Here is an 18,239-nt window from a genome sequence, read left to right as displayed (position 1 = left end):
GGCGGCAGGCTGGGGGGGAGAGGGTGCCAGGGGAGCCCGGTTAGGGGGCGGCAGGCGGGGGGGGGAGAGGGTGCCAGGGGAGCCCGGTTAGGGGGCGGCAGGCTGGGGGGGGAGAGGGTGCCAGGGGAGCCCGGTTAGGGGGCGGCAGGCTGGGGGGGAGAGGGTGCCAAGGGAGGCCAGCTGGGGATAGAGATGCCAGGGGAGCCCGGGTAGGGGCAGAAGCAGCAGGCAGGTTGCAGGGGGCGCGGGTCGAGGAGGAGGGAGGCTGTAGGGGACAGCAGCAGCTGCCCCCGGGGCGGCAGACGGAGCTCCAAGCACAGGGCAGGCGGCTCACTCCCCAGCGGACATCCCCAGGGAGAGCCGTGCGGCTGCCTGTCCCTTCGCGGCGGCTCTCAGCTCCCCAGGTCCCGCCGAGCCGGGGGCAAGCTCTCAGTCTGGCGTCATCGGGGCTGAGGGGGGAGAGGGACCCGGCCGGGTTACGTGCAATCCAGCGGATACCCGGCGGGAAGGAAACCAGGCTGGTGCCCCACACCCCGCCCGGCAAAGCCACGCCAGGGGCGCTGGGTGCAGGGCGGCTCCGCTCGGTCCTCTCGCTGGGCAGCTCCCCTGCCGCCAGCTCCCGGGAGTGGGAAGTCAGCTCCACACATGCAACCCCTTCCCCTCCCTGCTGTCGGTCCCGGCTCGGCGCTAGCGTCCTGCCAGGCTGCCCTTCCCTCGGGCCCCAGGGGCAGGGAACGCGAGCCGAGCAACTCCACGGGCTCAGCGCCGCGCCGCTGCGCGCTGCTCCGGCCGCCTCTCGCGCGTCTCCATGCTCAGCGCGGCGCCCTGGCGGCGGGTGAAGCTCCGGCCCCGCGTGCGCTGCGCTCTGCCTGGCCCGTGGGGCTGGGTGGCTTTTAACGCGCCTGACGGTCCGGCTCCGAGCCGCAGCCTGCGGGGGCGGGGGGGGAGGAAAGGCTGGTGGGGGGAAGCGGCTCGCTGCTCACTTATCTGCCGCTGGTCTCCGCCTGCGCATCCCCCCTCCCGCGCCCCCCGCAAAATCACGACACTGGGCCACTTTCGCCTGAAACTTTTATACAGGCGTGAAAGCCACGTGGGGACTTCAGCGCGCCCCCGGGACGCCACAGGCTCCTCGCTCGGGAGCAGCTGGAGCCTTCGGCCGCCTAGGCTATTGCAGCCACTTCCTGGTGTGGAAATATTCGCTTTGCCGGTTCTCTAAGCACACACACACACACACACACACACACACGTCAAGCCGTGGCCAGAGTCAAAGCGGCGTCCGACCAGCCCCCCCAATGGCCAGTTTGCTGCAGTTAACACCCCCCCACCCCCCCCAGGAGCTAGGTGGGTCTGAGCCCGGGGCTCGTCTCCCTTTAACACCCGGAGTTGCGGGGAGTTTGCGGGTGGGGGTACATCCGAAGCTGCGAGCTCCTGGCCCACAAATGGGGACCGAGGGCGAGCGGAGAAGAGCCGGACGCAGCGTGGTGGGTGGTGGTCACACGGGCTGGGCTCCGGGGGCCGGCGATAAGGGGGACCCCGTGGCGGGCAAGTGTCAGGCAGCCAGCGCTGCGGAGCTCTGGGCGGGTGAAGAACGGCAACCCGGTCACCTAGCCCTGCTCAGCTCCCCGGAGAGAGCCCGGCGCTGCCTGCTGCAGCCGCCCGCCTCCCCTCGCCCCGCTGGGGCTGCGCTCCTACGGAGCGAGTCTCCTCGGGGAAGCCCCTGGCTTCGGTCTCCGCCTGGCACCCCGGAGAGCAGGACGGGGACCGCTCGGGCTGCAATGCACAGAGACTCCCCGCCAACTCTCAGCACCGGGCACAAACTCGGGTCCCACTAGCTGGGGGTGCACAGGGCGGCTGGGAGGAGGCTAGACGCAGAGGGTCTCTCCTCCGACTCAGCCAAGGGGACCCACCAGCCAGCAGATCACGCAGCAACAGGCGCTCTACGGAACTCGGCACCAAGCCGAGCGCACGCACACGACTATTAGCCCCCTACCGCGTCCACACAGCGAAACAAACCCAGCCCTCGCTCGCCAGCTCAAAGCGGCCCCACAAGCCCAAAGCCCGTGCGAATGACACACCGCGCACACTGCCCGCCACCCTCACCGACATAAGCTCCCCCCCCCCCCGCGTGTACAAAGGCCGGCACGCTGCACACTTTCACAGCCACACAACTCCCCCCAAGCCACACAAACAGGCGCACGGCATGTACTCTCACAGGAAAAACAACACAACGTGCACACCAGAGCTACGCTCCCAGCACAGCTCCACACCTGAGTCACGCCCCGCACCCGCGCGCTCCACACCACACTGCTGACCTTGGGCGGCGCAATCCTAGCGCATCCGCCAAGGGCTCACCTGCGGTGGGCAGGGCAGGTGCTTTTCCCGCGCTGGCTGCTGCCCGGTGGGTTTCACGCCGTGCCAGGGCGGGGCGAGGGCTTGGTGGAGCAGGTGAAAGCAGCGCTGCTGGGCACGGGCACGGGCACCTCCAGGGTATGGGGCAGGCAGCAGCCTCCGGCGTGGGAACGCTGGGGAAAGGGCGCCGCCTGTCGCTCGCGGCTGGAAACGGGCCAGCTGGCCCAAGGCAGCTTTCTGCTTAGCAGCTTTGTGACAGTGCTCAGGTTGCATCAAGGGGACAGAGGGTGATGATGATAAATAATAACAGCACCCAGTAAGTGTTACATTTCAATTAATTAGTGTCTTGCTCCTAGCTCATCCTTCACTTGGCCAATTAGCGCTGTTCATCTAAAGGGCTCAAAACAATTATTTTTCCAGATGAAGAAACTGAAATACAGAGGAGGGGAGGCGAGGGAAGGCTTCCCCCTCCCAGGTCCAGAAGTGGTCTCTCAATGTGGATGATCAATTTAATTTTGAGACACCTGGGGTCTGTACAGGAGGGAGCCTCTTGCAAGCCTGTCCCATGGTGGGGAAGAATCCATCTAATATTTAAAGGCTGGGAAATAGCAGCACACCCTAGGGCAGATTTTTTCTTCACCAAAGGAGCTTTGTTGTCATTTTGCCAGTGATCCAAGAAATGCCAGGTATGTGTCATGAGGTAATTGGGTCAAGTGCAGTTGCCCTCCCTGTTACAATCTGGGCTAATCTCTGCCCAGCACTGAGTCTGCTCAGTTGACAAAAACATATTAGATCACATCTAAACACCATTCTCATTGCCAGGGGATGGGCGTTGGGGCTCTCATAATGCTTACATATTACTGCATGGACAGCTAACCCCTGCAGGTTCTAATCTAGTTAATGACCACAAACCTTTTGTTTTAATTCTATAGTGTGTTTCTGGGGGATTTGGGAATATTTTGCCCAACATCTTCTTAAGTATTAACAAAATCAATAACTTGATCATCTCCTTTGCAGTTCATATTACAAATGCAAATGTTGATGTTTTAGTCCACATTTTTTTTTAATACCTGGACTGGCAAAATACTGACTTACTACACACTATTAATATTTTAAACTATAAGGAGGAAGGGTAGTCTTGTCATTAAAGAAAGAGCTGATCAGGACTTTTTCAATTCAACTTTTTTCAAAATGCCATTTAATCAAAACAAACCTTTCAGGGAAATGTATCCATTTTGACAACATTTTCATCCAGTATGTCTCTCACATCTGCAGTGGAATTTCTGGTCAGAGAGAGTCATCTCAGTGGTTTTGGCACTCACCTGAATTGTGGGAGATCTAGATTCAAGTCCCAGCTCCCTGATTGATTCAGAGCACTTAAGTCTCCCACATTCCAGGCAAATGCCCTAACCACTGGGTCTGAGAGAGAGTCTCTCTTTCAATCTCTCCTGGTGGAACTGTTCTGCTTTGAATAAATAATTATATATCAAGTAGGCCAGACAAAGTCCCAGATTTGGAGCAGGGATTTGACCCAGGTCTCTCATATGAATGCCTTCACCACTGAGCTACTGCCTAGTCTAGATTCTTGCTTTGTTTGAAAAACATTTGGAAATGTCTATAGTTCCAATACAGAACAAAAACAAATGTCAAATCTGCAACATTGTTCACAAAGTGGAATACTTGTTTGTCAGCCAGCCCTAGATTCAAGCACAGCACTGGGACACATGAGAGCTGAGTTCATGACTCTGCCACAGGTTTCCTGTGTGACCTTGGGCAAGTCACTTAAACTTGTTGTGCCTCATTTGTAAAGGGGGAGTAACAAAACTTCCTTTGTATGTCTTGAGTATTCCGGGCAGGAACTGTTTACTATGTACAATGCACAACAGTGCCATATCTGGGGCTGGTTAGAGGGCCCATATGCTACTGTATACAATTATAACAATTTTTTAGAATTTAGGGGATAAATATTGTTGTTGCAACACATGCTTTCTGCTTGTTGTTCTATGCCATAAATTAAGAGAATGAATTATAGAATCAAGTCTGACTCATATTGCAACCCTGACCACTTTGTTCATCATGTATTTAATGTTAATATAGTCTGATTTCACTCAGAGGATTGAAAACTAGGAATAAATCCATCAACAGAACTGGAATTACACCAGTGTAAAATTGGTGTGAGATCCAAATCAGGAGTCTCCTTCCCACCCCATCAATTTTTGAATGGAAAACCTAGAATGTAAAAAAAGAAATAATGTTAAAAATCCAATCACTTTAACAGCCTGTAAACTAATAAGAGAAAATGAATGCAATAAGCTTAGTCCTTCTGCTGTCAAATTAATTACAGTGGAGCTAAGGAGAAAACAACAGATCCAGCAGTAATGGCTGGTTCACAGAGATAGTTTTCAAATGTAAAATGTGTAAACATTTTTAGAAGGGTCCATTTCACATTTGCAATAGTTGAAGGTTGGAACTACAATCCCTCACAGTTTGAAAACTTACTATTGTCATTGGCCTAAGTGGAAGTGAGATGCAAAAAAGGAAAACTATATCTTCAGTGGAAATAATGAAATTCAAAGGTATGATCTCTGTCACCTTAGTGGTGTGTGATGGTGTTTGTTGTTTGCTTGTTTTATCAGTTGAGGATATTTTGCTTATTTTAATATTGAAAAGGTCCATGTTATATCGGAATTACTTTCTATATATTAATAAACAATATAAACATTTAAAATATGTTGAACAATAAATAATCTTGAATATGGGGCCTTGAACAATCAACATCCTCTGGGTTTCCTTCTAGATAAGAATGTAATTGAATCATGGATACACTCAGTCACATGATTGAAGAAAACCCTACGGGGAAGCAATCGGGGTTATAGAAAGAAAAGTGTTATTAGACTCCTAATCCCACTCAGAGAGCAATGCCTACTAATTGATTCATAAAGCTCTGTTAATTTCAAGTCTTCTTAGTTTTCAGCACTTTCCCTTGGGCATAAACTTGTTGCATATGCACAGAAGCTGAACTATCAGTAGCATGGTTTCTTCACACTGCTGAGTTCTCTCTCTCTTTATATGCTATTTGTTCTGAGCTCATCTGAACAAGGATGAATTTTCACACACACCTTCTCAAACTGGCTTGTATCCAGCTTATTCAGAGTCATGCTTTCCCATACATTAAATGCTGATTGTAATGCAAGAAAACATTAACAAAAAAGGAAAAGGATTAGATTTGTGCCGCATGGGGAAATTTGTATTTAATGAGGGAAACCTACCTTGAGAGGGTAAAATGCGTTGTTCTATGAAAGGACACTTTTTGTGGGGATTTCAAGATCACAGGTGGATCTTAGTTCCTATATACTGCTGATGATTACGGACTGGCTCCTCAGTGGGTACAAATCAATACTGATGTCAGTGGAACCATGTTGATTTACATCTGTGGAAGATCTGTCTCTATGGCAGTAAGTGACTAGTGATGTATTTTGATAGCCTGCATATGAATCAGTAAATGGACATTTTCCTCAGGCAGTGGCAAACATAAAAATCACATTTATAAAGGCTGATTAAATGCCCAGGTATCAAGAATTTCTGATATGAGGTGGGTCAAAGGACCAACTTGATACTGGATGCAAATCTGGAGCCCTCCCCCTTAAGTTTCATTCCTGGTTATACTCCTGATAACTGGAGGTTACCTGGTAACAGGGCAGCGTGATTCCAATGTGCAGCTTTAGTCACTAAAAAATGAATCCTGCGAAAATGGAAAAGTCAATTCCCACCAAACATTGATGCCTGGCTCAGTGCTATGGTTGACCTTGCAGCTAGTGAACACCTGGCAATCCACAGGCGGGGAATGACCAAACAACTGAAAGCAATTTGGGCTGACTTTTTATAGGTCTGATTAATGTAGCTCCTGAAGAGAGAAATATGGCTTCCCCTCCCCACCCTTTATCCTAACCTTCTTTACTTACTTTGTGCATGATGCTGAATCTGGTATTTTAATCTATTCATTGTATTTGGGAAAACATACAAAATATATAAATAAAGGCAGATTAAGGGCAATTCTTCACCTTTCTGAATCAGTAGGAGGTTCAGAGAACAGATACCATCACAGGGGAGCTCCTCAGGCTGCGTGAAATTGCCATAGCTAAAATTGTAGAGTTGTGACAATTCACAGCAAGTGAGAATCTGCTCCATGTAGTCTTAGCATACCTTTCATGCCAAGGCTCTCAAAGCACTAATATTCATTAATTGACTCTCCTAACTCCCCTTTGAAGTAGGTGTTTAACTCATTGTACAGGTGGGTAAACTGAGGCACAGAGGTTAAGAATGGATAATGCTTCATACTATTGCAGGCCTTGTTTACACTGGGGAAGCTATAGCTATACCCAGTATAGCTATACCCTCAGCTTATACAGGCAAAAAAAGTGTTCTTGCAGGTATCATTTTTTTCTGAATGAAATAAACTATGTTTTCAAAAGCACCTTTTTGCTGGTATAACTGCATCTATGTTAGGGATTTTACAAGTATAGAAATGTCACAGAAAAGAAGTTATGCTCCTAACTGACATTATTATTATACTGGCAAAAGCTTCTAGTGTAGAGCGGAGCTTAAAGCATTTAACCAAGATGGTTATGATGATCTTGCTGTACAGTTGAGAAACTGAGGTGGCAGAGGGGCTGGTGGTGTTCCATGGTACCTAGGAGAGGAGGGCAGCTTGATCCCTTCTCTCTCCTCACATGAAATTGTATACTTAGCCATCAGCCTTCTGATCCCCAATTGCACAGAGCCCTTTAAAAAGCAACACTGGTGGGATTTTCTAAACTGAAGCATCTGAGTGATTTAGGAGCATGAGCCACATTGAAAATCATTGAGGCACTTCTGAAAATGCCACCCTAAATGACCTGGGAATTTTCTGATTGGTCAGAGAGAACTGAATGACAAACAGATAATAAAGGCACAGGGGCCTCCTCAGTGTGACAGTGCAGCTCTCAGGGGATTCCAACAGCAACACAGACATTCCTTTCTTGCGAAAGGAGGCATCAAATCCCGAACATCTTACTTCAAAGATGAGCAACAGAAAGTGGTAACAGAAACCCAAGAGATAAAAAGGGGAATGTCTTCACTGCAGCTAAGAACAAGCAGGTGTAATGAGACTGACTCATGGGGAAGAAAGGCCAAGGGGAAACACTCTTAATTCTATTTCAGAGTAGCAGCCATGTTAGTCTGTATCCGCAAAAAGAAAAGGAGGACTTGTGGCACCTTAGAAACTAACAAAATTTATTTGAGCATGAGCTTTCGTGAGCTACAGCAATGAAGTGAGCCGTAGCTCACGAAAGTTTATGCTCAAATAAATTTTGTTAGTCTCTAAGGTGCCACAAGTCCTCCTTTTCTTTTTACTCTTAATTCTGGGCATTCCTGAGTTTTGAGAAGGTAAACATACCCTCACTTTTCTTTGGCAAGTGCTCTGAGTTAGACTAGAATCACAGCTCCCTGTGTTTGCTATAGACGGCTTGATCCTGTTATTGCTCAGAAAAAAAACCCCTCAGTGAAGTAAATAGGTGTTTGGACTAAGTAAACAGGGCAGCAGCGAGCCCTACTTTCTGCCTTGACAGGGAGACTGGACTCATTGATCTGTTAGGATCCCTAAATGACTGGGATTGTTACCCTTGTGAATGCTTCTGGACAGCTGCCATTTATGACACTCAAAAAAGCAGCCATTCCCCCACCCTTGCCTGGTTTTGTGGATGGGCCACGTATCACATTTGGAATATGGGCCAAAGACACAATCAATTTTCAATCTGATTTCCTCCCCCCAAACAGCAGCACCAGGCCTCCAGTAGGTCAAGGAGATGACTCAGATGGCGTGAGAAGCTGTGCATGCTGTATGTTAGAAGAGCTTGCTTGGTAAATACACGGTCAAAGGACAGGGTGGTAGTATTAGTCCAGGTTCACGGGAAATGCTTCAAGGGGAAGTGAAGAGGGATAATCTGCATTTAAGCGCTAAGCACACAAGCTAAACTTGCCCTTGTGTAATTTAAACACTACTTGCTGGGGGGATTATTAAAAATGCAACCCCGCTATACTTTAGCTACACTGAGACTATGACACAGCTAACAAGTCAAGAAATTCAACAGTAGGGCTGATGGTTCAGTGTTAACATTAATTGTCTTGAACGGAATGGATGATTCTGGGAAGTGGAAGCAGGATACAGCGCTTCTCTCCTTTAATTTCAAAGCCAGCCCACCTCAGAAGAAACTAACAATTGCTACCATCTCTGCAAAGGTTTATGTGAAATGCATTGGTAAGTCCCGATGGACAGCTGTCAAAAACTGACACCTAGTCTCAGCAGAAAGGACTGAACGAACCAGGGAGACTGAACTATCCTCTCTTCTCTAAATTTCTATCTCCAGGCAAAGGCTGAGGAAGTGTTTTGGTGGGGGATCCTGCACTGCTGCTGCATGTATGTATTGTGTGGCCAGATGACCTGTAGCCACTGCTGCATTCCCCCTCTCTGTGCCTCAGTTTCCCCATCCATAATGTGGGGGTGATACTAGAATTGTGTGAATAGCTGATTTGCCAGTTCATTGGCTGTTCTACAAAATTAGGGGGGAGGGAGATGGTCATTTCAAGTCAACCCAAAACAAAAGTTTTTCAAATTTTTCATTATACCAAAAATATATAGATATATATCATTTTTGGTACAGACAACACATTTAGCTGAATCTGAAACAAAATGTTTTGTTTCAGTTTTGAATTTTTTTACAATATATTTTAAAAATTATTTTTAAATAAAAGTGAAGTACAGTTTGAAGTAAAAAGTCATTTTGAAGAGAAAAATCAAAATGTTTCATTTCAAAAGAGTTTAATTTTTTTTTCAGGTTTCTCTTGACTGAAACAATTGGACGAATCTGTGAAATTTTTGATCAACCTGCATTTTTATTTTTTGACGAAAAAAGTTTCCACCAAAAAATTTCACCCAGCTTTAAATGATATTGACATCCTTGGTAAAGCAATTTGAAATCTACCGATGAAATGCACTACATAAGAGCTAGATAGTCTTAATTAGCGTTCACACACAAATTTTACTCTCTTCTTCCCCTACTAACTGATATGTCATGCATCCCTAACATAGTTCATGCTCTTTTTCACATTTTAAATTTCCCTATTTTATTTGTTTTACATCAGGTCAAAACTATTCTACACATCAGGTACTTAGGCAAAGGCTTTTTAGTACCATAAGGCAACAGATCTAACACAATGTATTTTAGTAATGTGTTCATTATTGGAGACAGAAGTACATGTAGAGAGAGCCTACCAGATGGCCTTTGGTTAGGTTGGGTTATCTGAATACAGTCATGCTCAAATCAGTCACTTTAAATGGGTACAAATTACAGAGATATAGGCGCCATATCCTCTGCTAGTGCAAAGCAGCATAGCTCTATTGCAGTCAATGCAGTTATGCCAATTTATACTAGCTAAAGATCTGGTACATATGATTTAGTAGACACTTGTCTGACCCTGTTTTGTCATGTTTAATTTCTAGCAAGTATGTTTAACCTACCTCACCCTTCCTATTTTCTACATCCAGATTAGCTACAAGCAAATTTTTCTACCACCACCCATCACTAACATTCCCATACCACTAAATCATGTCAAATGGTTTATTAATAGTGTTTGGAAATGCCTTTTGCCCTGTACTATGTATATGATTTATACACCAGAACTATTTGCCCCCCTTTCCTCCAGCCTTATGAGGAATTAACCAGAATACACAGTGGGATTAAAAACCAAATTGCAGACTGTATATGATGAGTGCTGAAATCTACCATGTGTTGCTAAGTACCAAAAACCTACATTATCATACATGCCCCACCCTTGGCTGTCCGTTTAACTGAAAAGGTCCTCAAAGATGTGTTGTAAAAATTGTATGAGTTTTGCAATCTCCAAGTGACAGCTGGTTCTTCTTGTTCTATTTACCTGGCTTTTATCTACTCAGTGCTGGATTGGTTAATTAATCTAGGAAGAACCCCAAAAACTCCCTGCAATATTTCAAAGTAATGGTCTAAATCTTAAAATAGCGTTCTTGCAATGGTTTGGATCATTACTATAGTATTTAAAAGGGTAAATAGTAGTATTTAAGACCATTACTATGAAATACTGTAGCATTATGCTGTTGTAGCTGAAAACAAACTAAGGCCCTGATTGGCCAACACTTACATACATGGCTAACATTATGCTCGTGCATAGTCTGATTAGGTAGGCATGTATTTAAGTACTGGCAGGATCAGGGCCCTAAAGACGTGCATTGCAGTAGTTTGGTTGCCTCGAGGGTGAAGATGAGTGTGATTGCCTTTGGGAGGGGACCACATGAGAACTATAAAGGGCATGTTTGACATTTTTTGATTACTTCAGATGGGTTTTTCTCACTTCAAAGGCCTGGAAGACTTTAAATGATTAAAGTAGCCAAGCCATGAGGAAAATTATGCTTAAACATACTAGACCTCAGTGTTTGGGTAGGAGGAGGCTGGGAAGCTGCCTGGCTTCCAGGTAAGTTGCATTTACTATTGTTCGTGTAGGAGGAGGCTGGGAAGCTGCCTGGCTTCCAGGTAAGTTGCATTTACTATTGTTCGTGTAAGTTAAATCGTTTGCCCAAAAAGCAAATCAACACAATGCACTTTTTTTTTTGGTTGGTTGGTTTCTTTTCTACAGAAAAGAACATTCCTATATTCTGCAATAATGGTCCAAAACATTAATGCGTATTCTTAAAAAAAGCTATAGTGCATCGACTCACATGAGTAAAAAGGTGAGAGGAGCAGATCCTATGTTTACATCAGGCAGTGAAGGAGTGGGATTGTTTTTAGTTTACTAGCTAGAAAAAAATTTTTTTTTAAATATCCTTATAACTCCTCTGGCTTTCTCAGTTAGATGTGGTATGTTTTTCTTTTCTTAAATCATAGCAATTCTTTTTCAATAACCATCGGGCAGGGAAGGGTGTGTGGACAAGCAGATAAAGATGATTAAAACATACGAGGACTGTGGAGTGGGTCCATGAAGTGATATAATCCCTGACTCCTCTCTGCCTCAACGTGTTAATGCATCAACTTTAGTACAGTGATACTTTCAGCCGTAGGTGGAAATTCACACATGAGAAAGAGGTGGTGGAGGATTTCCAGATGGTCAGACCTCAGGGAGGGAGGAAGAGGGGGGAAATTGCTGGAGGGAAAGCGGACCTGGTCATGTCAGTAATTTCCAGCTGAAAATGAAAATGGCATATAAAAATGATCCAATACTATAACCAGGTGCATTCAAGCTTTTGGACATTATGTATGACAAATCCTCACCATTTCTGGTCATTAAGAGATCCCAGGGTTATGATGATTTGTTTATTTGTAACAATAAAGGTGTGAGCTCTGTTTTCTTGGCCAGATTCCAACATGGGTATCCCACCTCAGATCCAATTAGTGACATGATTCCTCACTTCCCCTCTGTACAATAACTAGGGCAAGTACCCATTCTGCAGTGAGCACTACACATATTGCACCCCAGCAGATGCTGGATTTGGGTGTTGTGTGAAATAATGCACGCTGCAAAATGCACTGTCCCTCTGGCAGCAGCAAAGGCATTGAGGTGGAGTAAGTGTAGGATTGTGGCCACTGGTTCCCCATAATACCATTAGCCAGGCCCGTACTTCCCCTATTACACAGCTGGGCTTCTCCAAATAGGCCTCATTTATGGCAGCCTTGTGCAGGGAACTGGGATATAGTCCATGGTCTAGAGTTCATGGAGGTCTGGTCCTTCAGGATGAGAGGTGCTAGGGCTGTGTAAAGAATTAGTCTTAGATGGCACTTTCCACAGCCATAGCATATTCCGTCTGTGACTGTCAGAGGAGCTTTAAAATCATCAATGTCTTCAGCATCCCAGCACTGTTTCCCACTTTATTATCCTCCCCCCTTTACATATGAGGAAACTAAGCTGAAGAGACTTGCCCACGGTCACAGCACAAAGCTGTAGCAGAGTCCAAGAGCAGACCAAGTCCTGGGCTTTAGCCACTAGACCACACTGCTTCTCCCTGCTAACTCAGGAGCGACTAGATGCTCTGACAAACCCTTACCAATGCAGAGCCTAATCCTAGTCACATGGACTCACCCATTGACATCAACAGTGTGATTAAGGCAAGCACAAGTTGGTTCATACTGTATTTCCAAAGGGTTCCTCTGCATTTAACTTACTCCTCAGCATAGTGCATTTCCCATGGTACTACTGATGTCACCCCAATACGGACACTGAAGAGTGCAAGTGGTAAGGCAGACATGGGAGAATATACTGAGTAGCTTCTGAAGAAGTGGTGTAATACGCGTATTACCTTCATCTTCAGGAAGGTGAGATGCTCCATAGCAGCTGAGTGTGAGGTCTCACCTCATTCCAGACTAGCCTCATGAAAGTCTAGGTGATTATGTACTGTTCTCACTGTCAAATGTGTGCCAAGGTGGATCCCCCTGTCACACACAATTTCCAGTATAAACTCTCTGAGGGGTACCAATCAGGAATAAACTTGGGGAAACAAAAGTCTCTTTCTTCCCCTTCAAAACTATTTGCACATCTTAAGCTCCAAATTGTGAGAATCACTGTTTTCAGTTGATGCTGAAGGTCCATATGTTATGAATTAAATATGCTTTTTAAAAAATCTCTAGCACCAAAAACTAAGGCTCTTTTTCTGCTTTCAATACAAGTTCTCTAACAAACTACAGCCACAGTTATTTTGCATAACAGCAGACTGAGCTCCTCTGGTATCTAAATAGCTCTGTAATCATTTATACCACCATCAGCATTAATTTGTACCTGCCTACAGGTGCTCAGGTGGCAAGCATGTGTCAGGGTTGAAAACTCCCACTAAGAAGTAATGGGGAGTTGGAGGTACTTGGCACCTTGCAGGATTGAACCTTGGGGCAAAATTCAGCCGACATAACTCCCTTAGCTAGAGTATATGCACCAGGGCTGAATTTGTCCCTCACATTCAGTGGCTGTTAAAGGGCAAAAGAAGGCCAAACAGGATTAAATGTATGGTGTATTTACACATGGCATGTGATCACAAATCAGAGTTATTTAGACTGGAAAGGAAACCAGAGATAGGAGGGGAGTTGATGGAGGCATTTCCCACAATGGAAGGAGAAAAATGTTAAAGAGAGGAGGGAAAAGGTAGGATAATTTCAACTGCTAACAATGACTGTAACTATTTAACATAGAATGATAAGGAGTAATCCAATTGCATACTTCAGAGCATAAATTAATTGCCGGCACTGGTCAGGCTGGAATTCTGCCCTTCACATACCCCTTTGCATCAAGAAAAGGCCATTGCTGGACCGTAATCCAGCAGTGCAGATAAAAGCTCATAGTGAGAAGAGAATTAACGTCCAGAAACTATAAGTAAACGGGATCACGGCTCAACATATTCTGCCCTAGACAGTCTGTAGCTGGGGATATTAATGGCACCAGGGCAACCCCTACTTTGGGGTTGCCTTGCTTAGGTAAGTTATGGTCAAGATTTTCAAAAGTGACTACTGATTTTTGGTGCTTAATTTGAGACCATTAGAAAGGACTTTAATTTCAAGAAGTGCAAGGTGTCTCAAACCGGGCACCCAAAATCTTCTCCTCCCCCCAAAAATTGATATTTCCAATTGTGCACGAGGCCCTTTACAGGCAAGTATAAACATCAAGATCTCTGCCAAAGGGAACTTGTGATCTAAACAGAAAACAAGAGTGTCTAGAGATGAAATAAGGGAGTGAGTGAGTGTCCAGCATGCCTCTCATTAGTTCTACTTTTACTTTGATTAGCACTTTGTGCAAAAGGGAGGGGCTATAGGAAGGTGTGTGGTTGGAAGTGGGCCTAGACAGGGAGAGAGTCTTCCCTCATTAGTTTTACAAGGGTGAGGAGAGGGCTCCAAGCCCACTCTGGTTTTTATATCAAGGCAGGTGGACTGATTCCACAGAGATTCTTGTTACAAAGTCATGCTACGTGTTCAAAGAAAGCATTCCCCCCAGTACTGCTTATTTACTGGCAGTTGGAACACTTCAAACCTAATTTAATACACTTGGCTTTACTATATTTTGGCATGATAACAGTTATTTCCTCTCTCTGCCCCAAAAAAGTCACCATGACATAGTTCTAACTTGCTGTTGCATCAACATTCACCCCACCCAGTACAGTGTAAACAACCTGACTTGGAAAGCTCATGTAAAAAACGTGAAATGTAATCTTTACTCAGTTCTTGTTCTGCATAATCCAGAGGAGACAAGGAACAACAAGGCAAGACACGTCTCAGCTACAAGTGTGAACTTGATCCCGAAGCCACAGCCTTTTCCATGCCTGCTCAGAGGTGGGTTGGCAATACGAAGGTAGGTTACAGGTAACAAGATTAAGAACATAAAAAAACCCTGTTATTAAACCAGGTGTAAAGTCTCTAGAAAGTTCATCACAGCAGCAGAATTCAGCTCTGGACATTAAGCCCGCTTCCAGTGATCACTTGGAAGTTAACATATGTTAACTTTAGAATATCCAGTTAACTAAAGGTAGAGAAAAGTCAATAGCAGCTAACCTCACTTTCACCTCCCAGGCAACAGCCAGAATTAGACTCTATATCATTGACTTGTTACAGGTTTTCACTTTATAAGGAAAAGCACAGACTTTGATTTAATCAGAGGCCAACACAAGGTGCAGCTGAAGGGCTAAACACAACCCCCTGCTACCCTCTCGTTGTAACCACTGGGGGAGAGGAGCGCTGATGAACTGCAGGGTGCAGAAGCTGGTGCACTCAAGCACTGAGCTACTTCTGTTTGCGGCTCATGGGAGCAATGTGTGCAAACATCAGTGTGGTGCATTTGATTAAAAATGTGCAAATTTATCAAGAAATAAAGCGCATGCCTCGGGCTCCTGGCAAAGTGCTAAGGCAGCCATTGGGACTGCCAATGCAGGATTTCACTTCAGTGTTTTTAATCCTCAGGACTCCAAGGGCAAGGATATCTATCCAGAGAAAATGGGACCAGAGCATTCTGGGTACCCTAGATTTCCCCACCACCACCACCACTTTACCAACTCCCATGATATTTGGTGGTTTTATTTATAAATAAATTTGATGCTGGAATAAAGAGACTGCATGAGAATCTCCACTTTCACTTTAAAAAGTTTCTAGCCCTCATGGTTGCACAGAAAAGTTTAGAAACATGAAGCAGATGTACCCAAAAAGCTTAGAAATCAGAAGAAAAAGCAAAAGAACTCCAAAATCATTCTTAGGAACTTAACTCATGCTTTTGAAGTCGGCAACAATGCAAATGTGACCTGTATCTCTTGCCAGTAGTCCCACCCATGAGTCCTCTCATGCTTTGACTGTTCCTGTTTGAAGAAGTCACACCAGAACTTCAATAGGCAGCCTACCTCACCACCTGCTCACTGAGGACATCCTCCTCTGTAGAATGGAGCTTCGGGTAAAGATGCAGCTCTCACTGAGGGGTTAGACAGTTCAGACTTCCCCAAGTCACTAATAAGGCATGGCTGGGTAACTTCCTTCCAGCAGTCTGATCAAGTATTCAGCTTTCACTCTCATGCAGCCCAAATGGCTGGAGTTGAGGGTGCCAGCTACATCTTGACAAGTGAATGGTGTCCTCTTTGTCTTTCCATGTGATTTTGTCCCTACTATCCGACAGTCTGATTAGGGATTGGCTGTCCAAGTCACAAATCTGACAGAAATGCCAGTCACAAAGACAAGAGGGGCTAAGTCCTAACAAAGCTATTTGAAACTAAGCAGAATGTGAGAGTATAGCTAGAGTCACAGAACTAAGGCAACATATTACACCATGGCTTAAATGAAATCTGGGATGCAATGGCTTTAGAGGGTTCTGAACCCGTGTAGTTATCCTTCACACATCATCTGCGAGGGCTTTAAAGCAATTCACTGCTACTCCACAAAATGCTTTCAACATTCAAACAACTAATATTTTAAATACAAATGTAAGCTGTCCTTCTTGTTCCTTAAGATGCAAATACTATCCCTCCACAAGGATCAGCCAGAAGTCCCTTTCAAGTGTGGAAACTGTTTACAGTACAAGTCTGTCCTTCCATTTCTAATCCCAGGACCAAACGTGCATTCCTTACTCACTAGAGTAGTCCCACTGATTCCAGCAGCATGCAACTCATGTGGAGTAAGGAAAGCAGGAACCTTCATCCACAGCTGCTCTTTTGGGACAAAACCACCAAATTCTCAAAGTGCTTTTGCGACTGCTGACACCAGGGATTGAACCAGAGACGTCCAGAGCTGAAAGAATGAGTTGCTTCAGCTGAAGCGGCAGGCTTTGTAGGAAGGGCCATACACTAACATCCTCTGTGGATGGAGCTGAGCACTGGCTTACACACTTCCCCTGGACAGAGAAAGCTTGTCCCAAATGTTTCAGGTCCACAGTAGTTTGGATCAATCCTCTAGAGGACAGCTGTTCTTAACAGAATGAGAAGTCAAATTGAGATTTAATATTTTACACCCAACCCCCACCTCTTTGGCCTCAGCACTCTACAAGGTGGCATGTGGTATTGATTAATGAATAGATCCTCACTGCTTGAGGACCTTCCATGCATTGAAGTGAGGGAAACTTCCCCTTTAATCTGTGTAAGAAATAAAAATAAGTAAAAGTCTAACTTTTGGTTTGGATACCAAAAAGCTCTGAACCACATTCCAGAAACTGAACTATCACCACCTTTATTTGTAACATAACTCACTGACAAGGCAAAGATCATCAGGGTCTTTTTGTGTGTGGGTAAATAAATCTGGGTCCTATCCAAAGAGAGATCTATTCTATCACATCATCTTCCACTGTGTTGAGGGCACACACAAATACATGCAAGTTTCTGTGCATCCAGAATTTATAGGCCAATAAACACCAGTATTTACACTGATTTGTTAAATAAACAGCCTTCAGTAGTGAGTGCTTTTATGAGCTATTAAAAGCAACCCATGAATGAAAATTGCCTACACAAAAATAGAACTTTCAATCCCCAAAGAACAGTCCATTCAATGAAGGAGCTATATAGTGGATTCTTGAAGTCAAACTGGCTTTATCAGAACAAAAGCAAATCCCAGAGCAGATGGCCTCAATTTCACCCCAACATTCTGCCTCCAGTCCTCTAGAGTTAAAAATCTCAGGGCCATTAGCTGCCATTTCCTTGCTGCTCTTTGCTACAAGAATGGTACCTGATAGTTCTTAAACGGAAGATACCATCATCCCCACCACTTAGGTTTTTATATGGTGAATTAAAATCAGCACCTTGAATTACCCCTAGAAACAAATGTTTGTGAAATATTGCAGAGTCCTATTGAACATACTTCCCTCTTCACAGACGTGCAAATCCATCGGTGCTCAGTAAGCAGCACCAGTTTCCACTTTGCCATACAAACTAGTTTAATGCCATAGAAATCTTACTAAAGCCACTATCCTCATGAGAATCTGGAGATTCTGTTGCACACTGAAATACTTCAGCAGGAATTCAGTTTAGTGTTTGTATGAAAAAGGAAACTTTTAAATTGGAACAAGGACTTTTACTGCATAAGAGTCACCATAGCGCAGAACAACCAGAATAAAAAGAATCCCATTTGTATGGCTCTTTATGGATGATTCAGATAACAGATTATATACACACCTGTTATGCTCACAAGAGCAATTTCAAATAGTCTCTCTCCATGGTATTTACACATCCAAGTTCTCCTTTGAGGCCACAAGGTGGAGCCAGCTTTTTTCAGGAACTGTAGACTAGAGTGTAGACTAGAGTGTTTCCTACAGTACCACAGAAATAGACAGCACTTTGCATGCAGGAAAAATAATCACACAACAGAATACAATGTTAAAGTTGGGACAGA

This window comes from Chelonia mydas, chromosome 11 (genome assembly GCF_015237465.2).
Source record: "Chelonia mydas isolate rCheMyd1 chromosome 11, rCheMyd1.pri.v2, whole genome shotgun sequence".
NCBI lineage: Eukaryota > Metazoa > Chordata > Testudines > Cheloniidae > Chelonia > Chelonia mydas.
The sequence above is the reverse complement of the archived record's forward strand: the minus strand, read 5'-3'. Positions refer to the sequence as shown.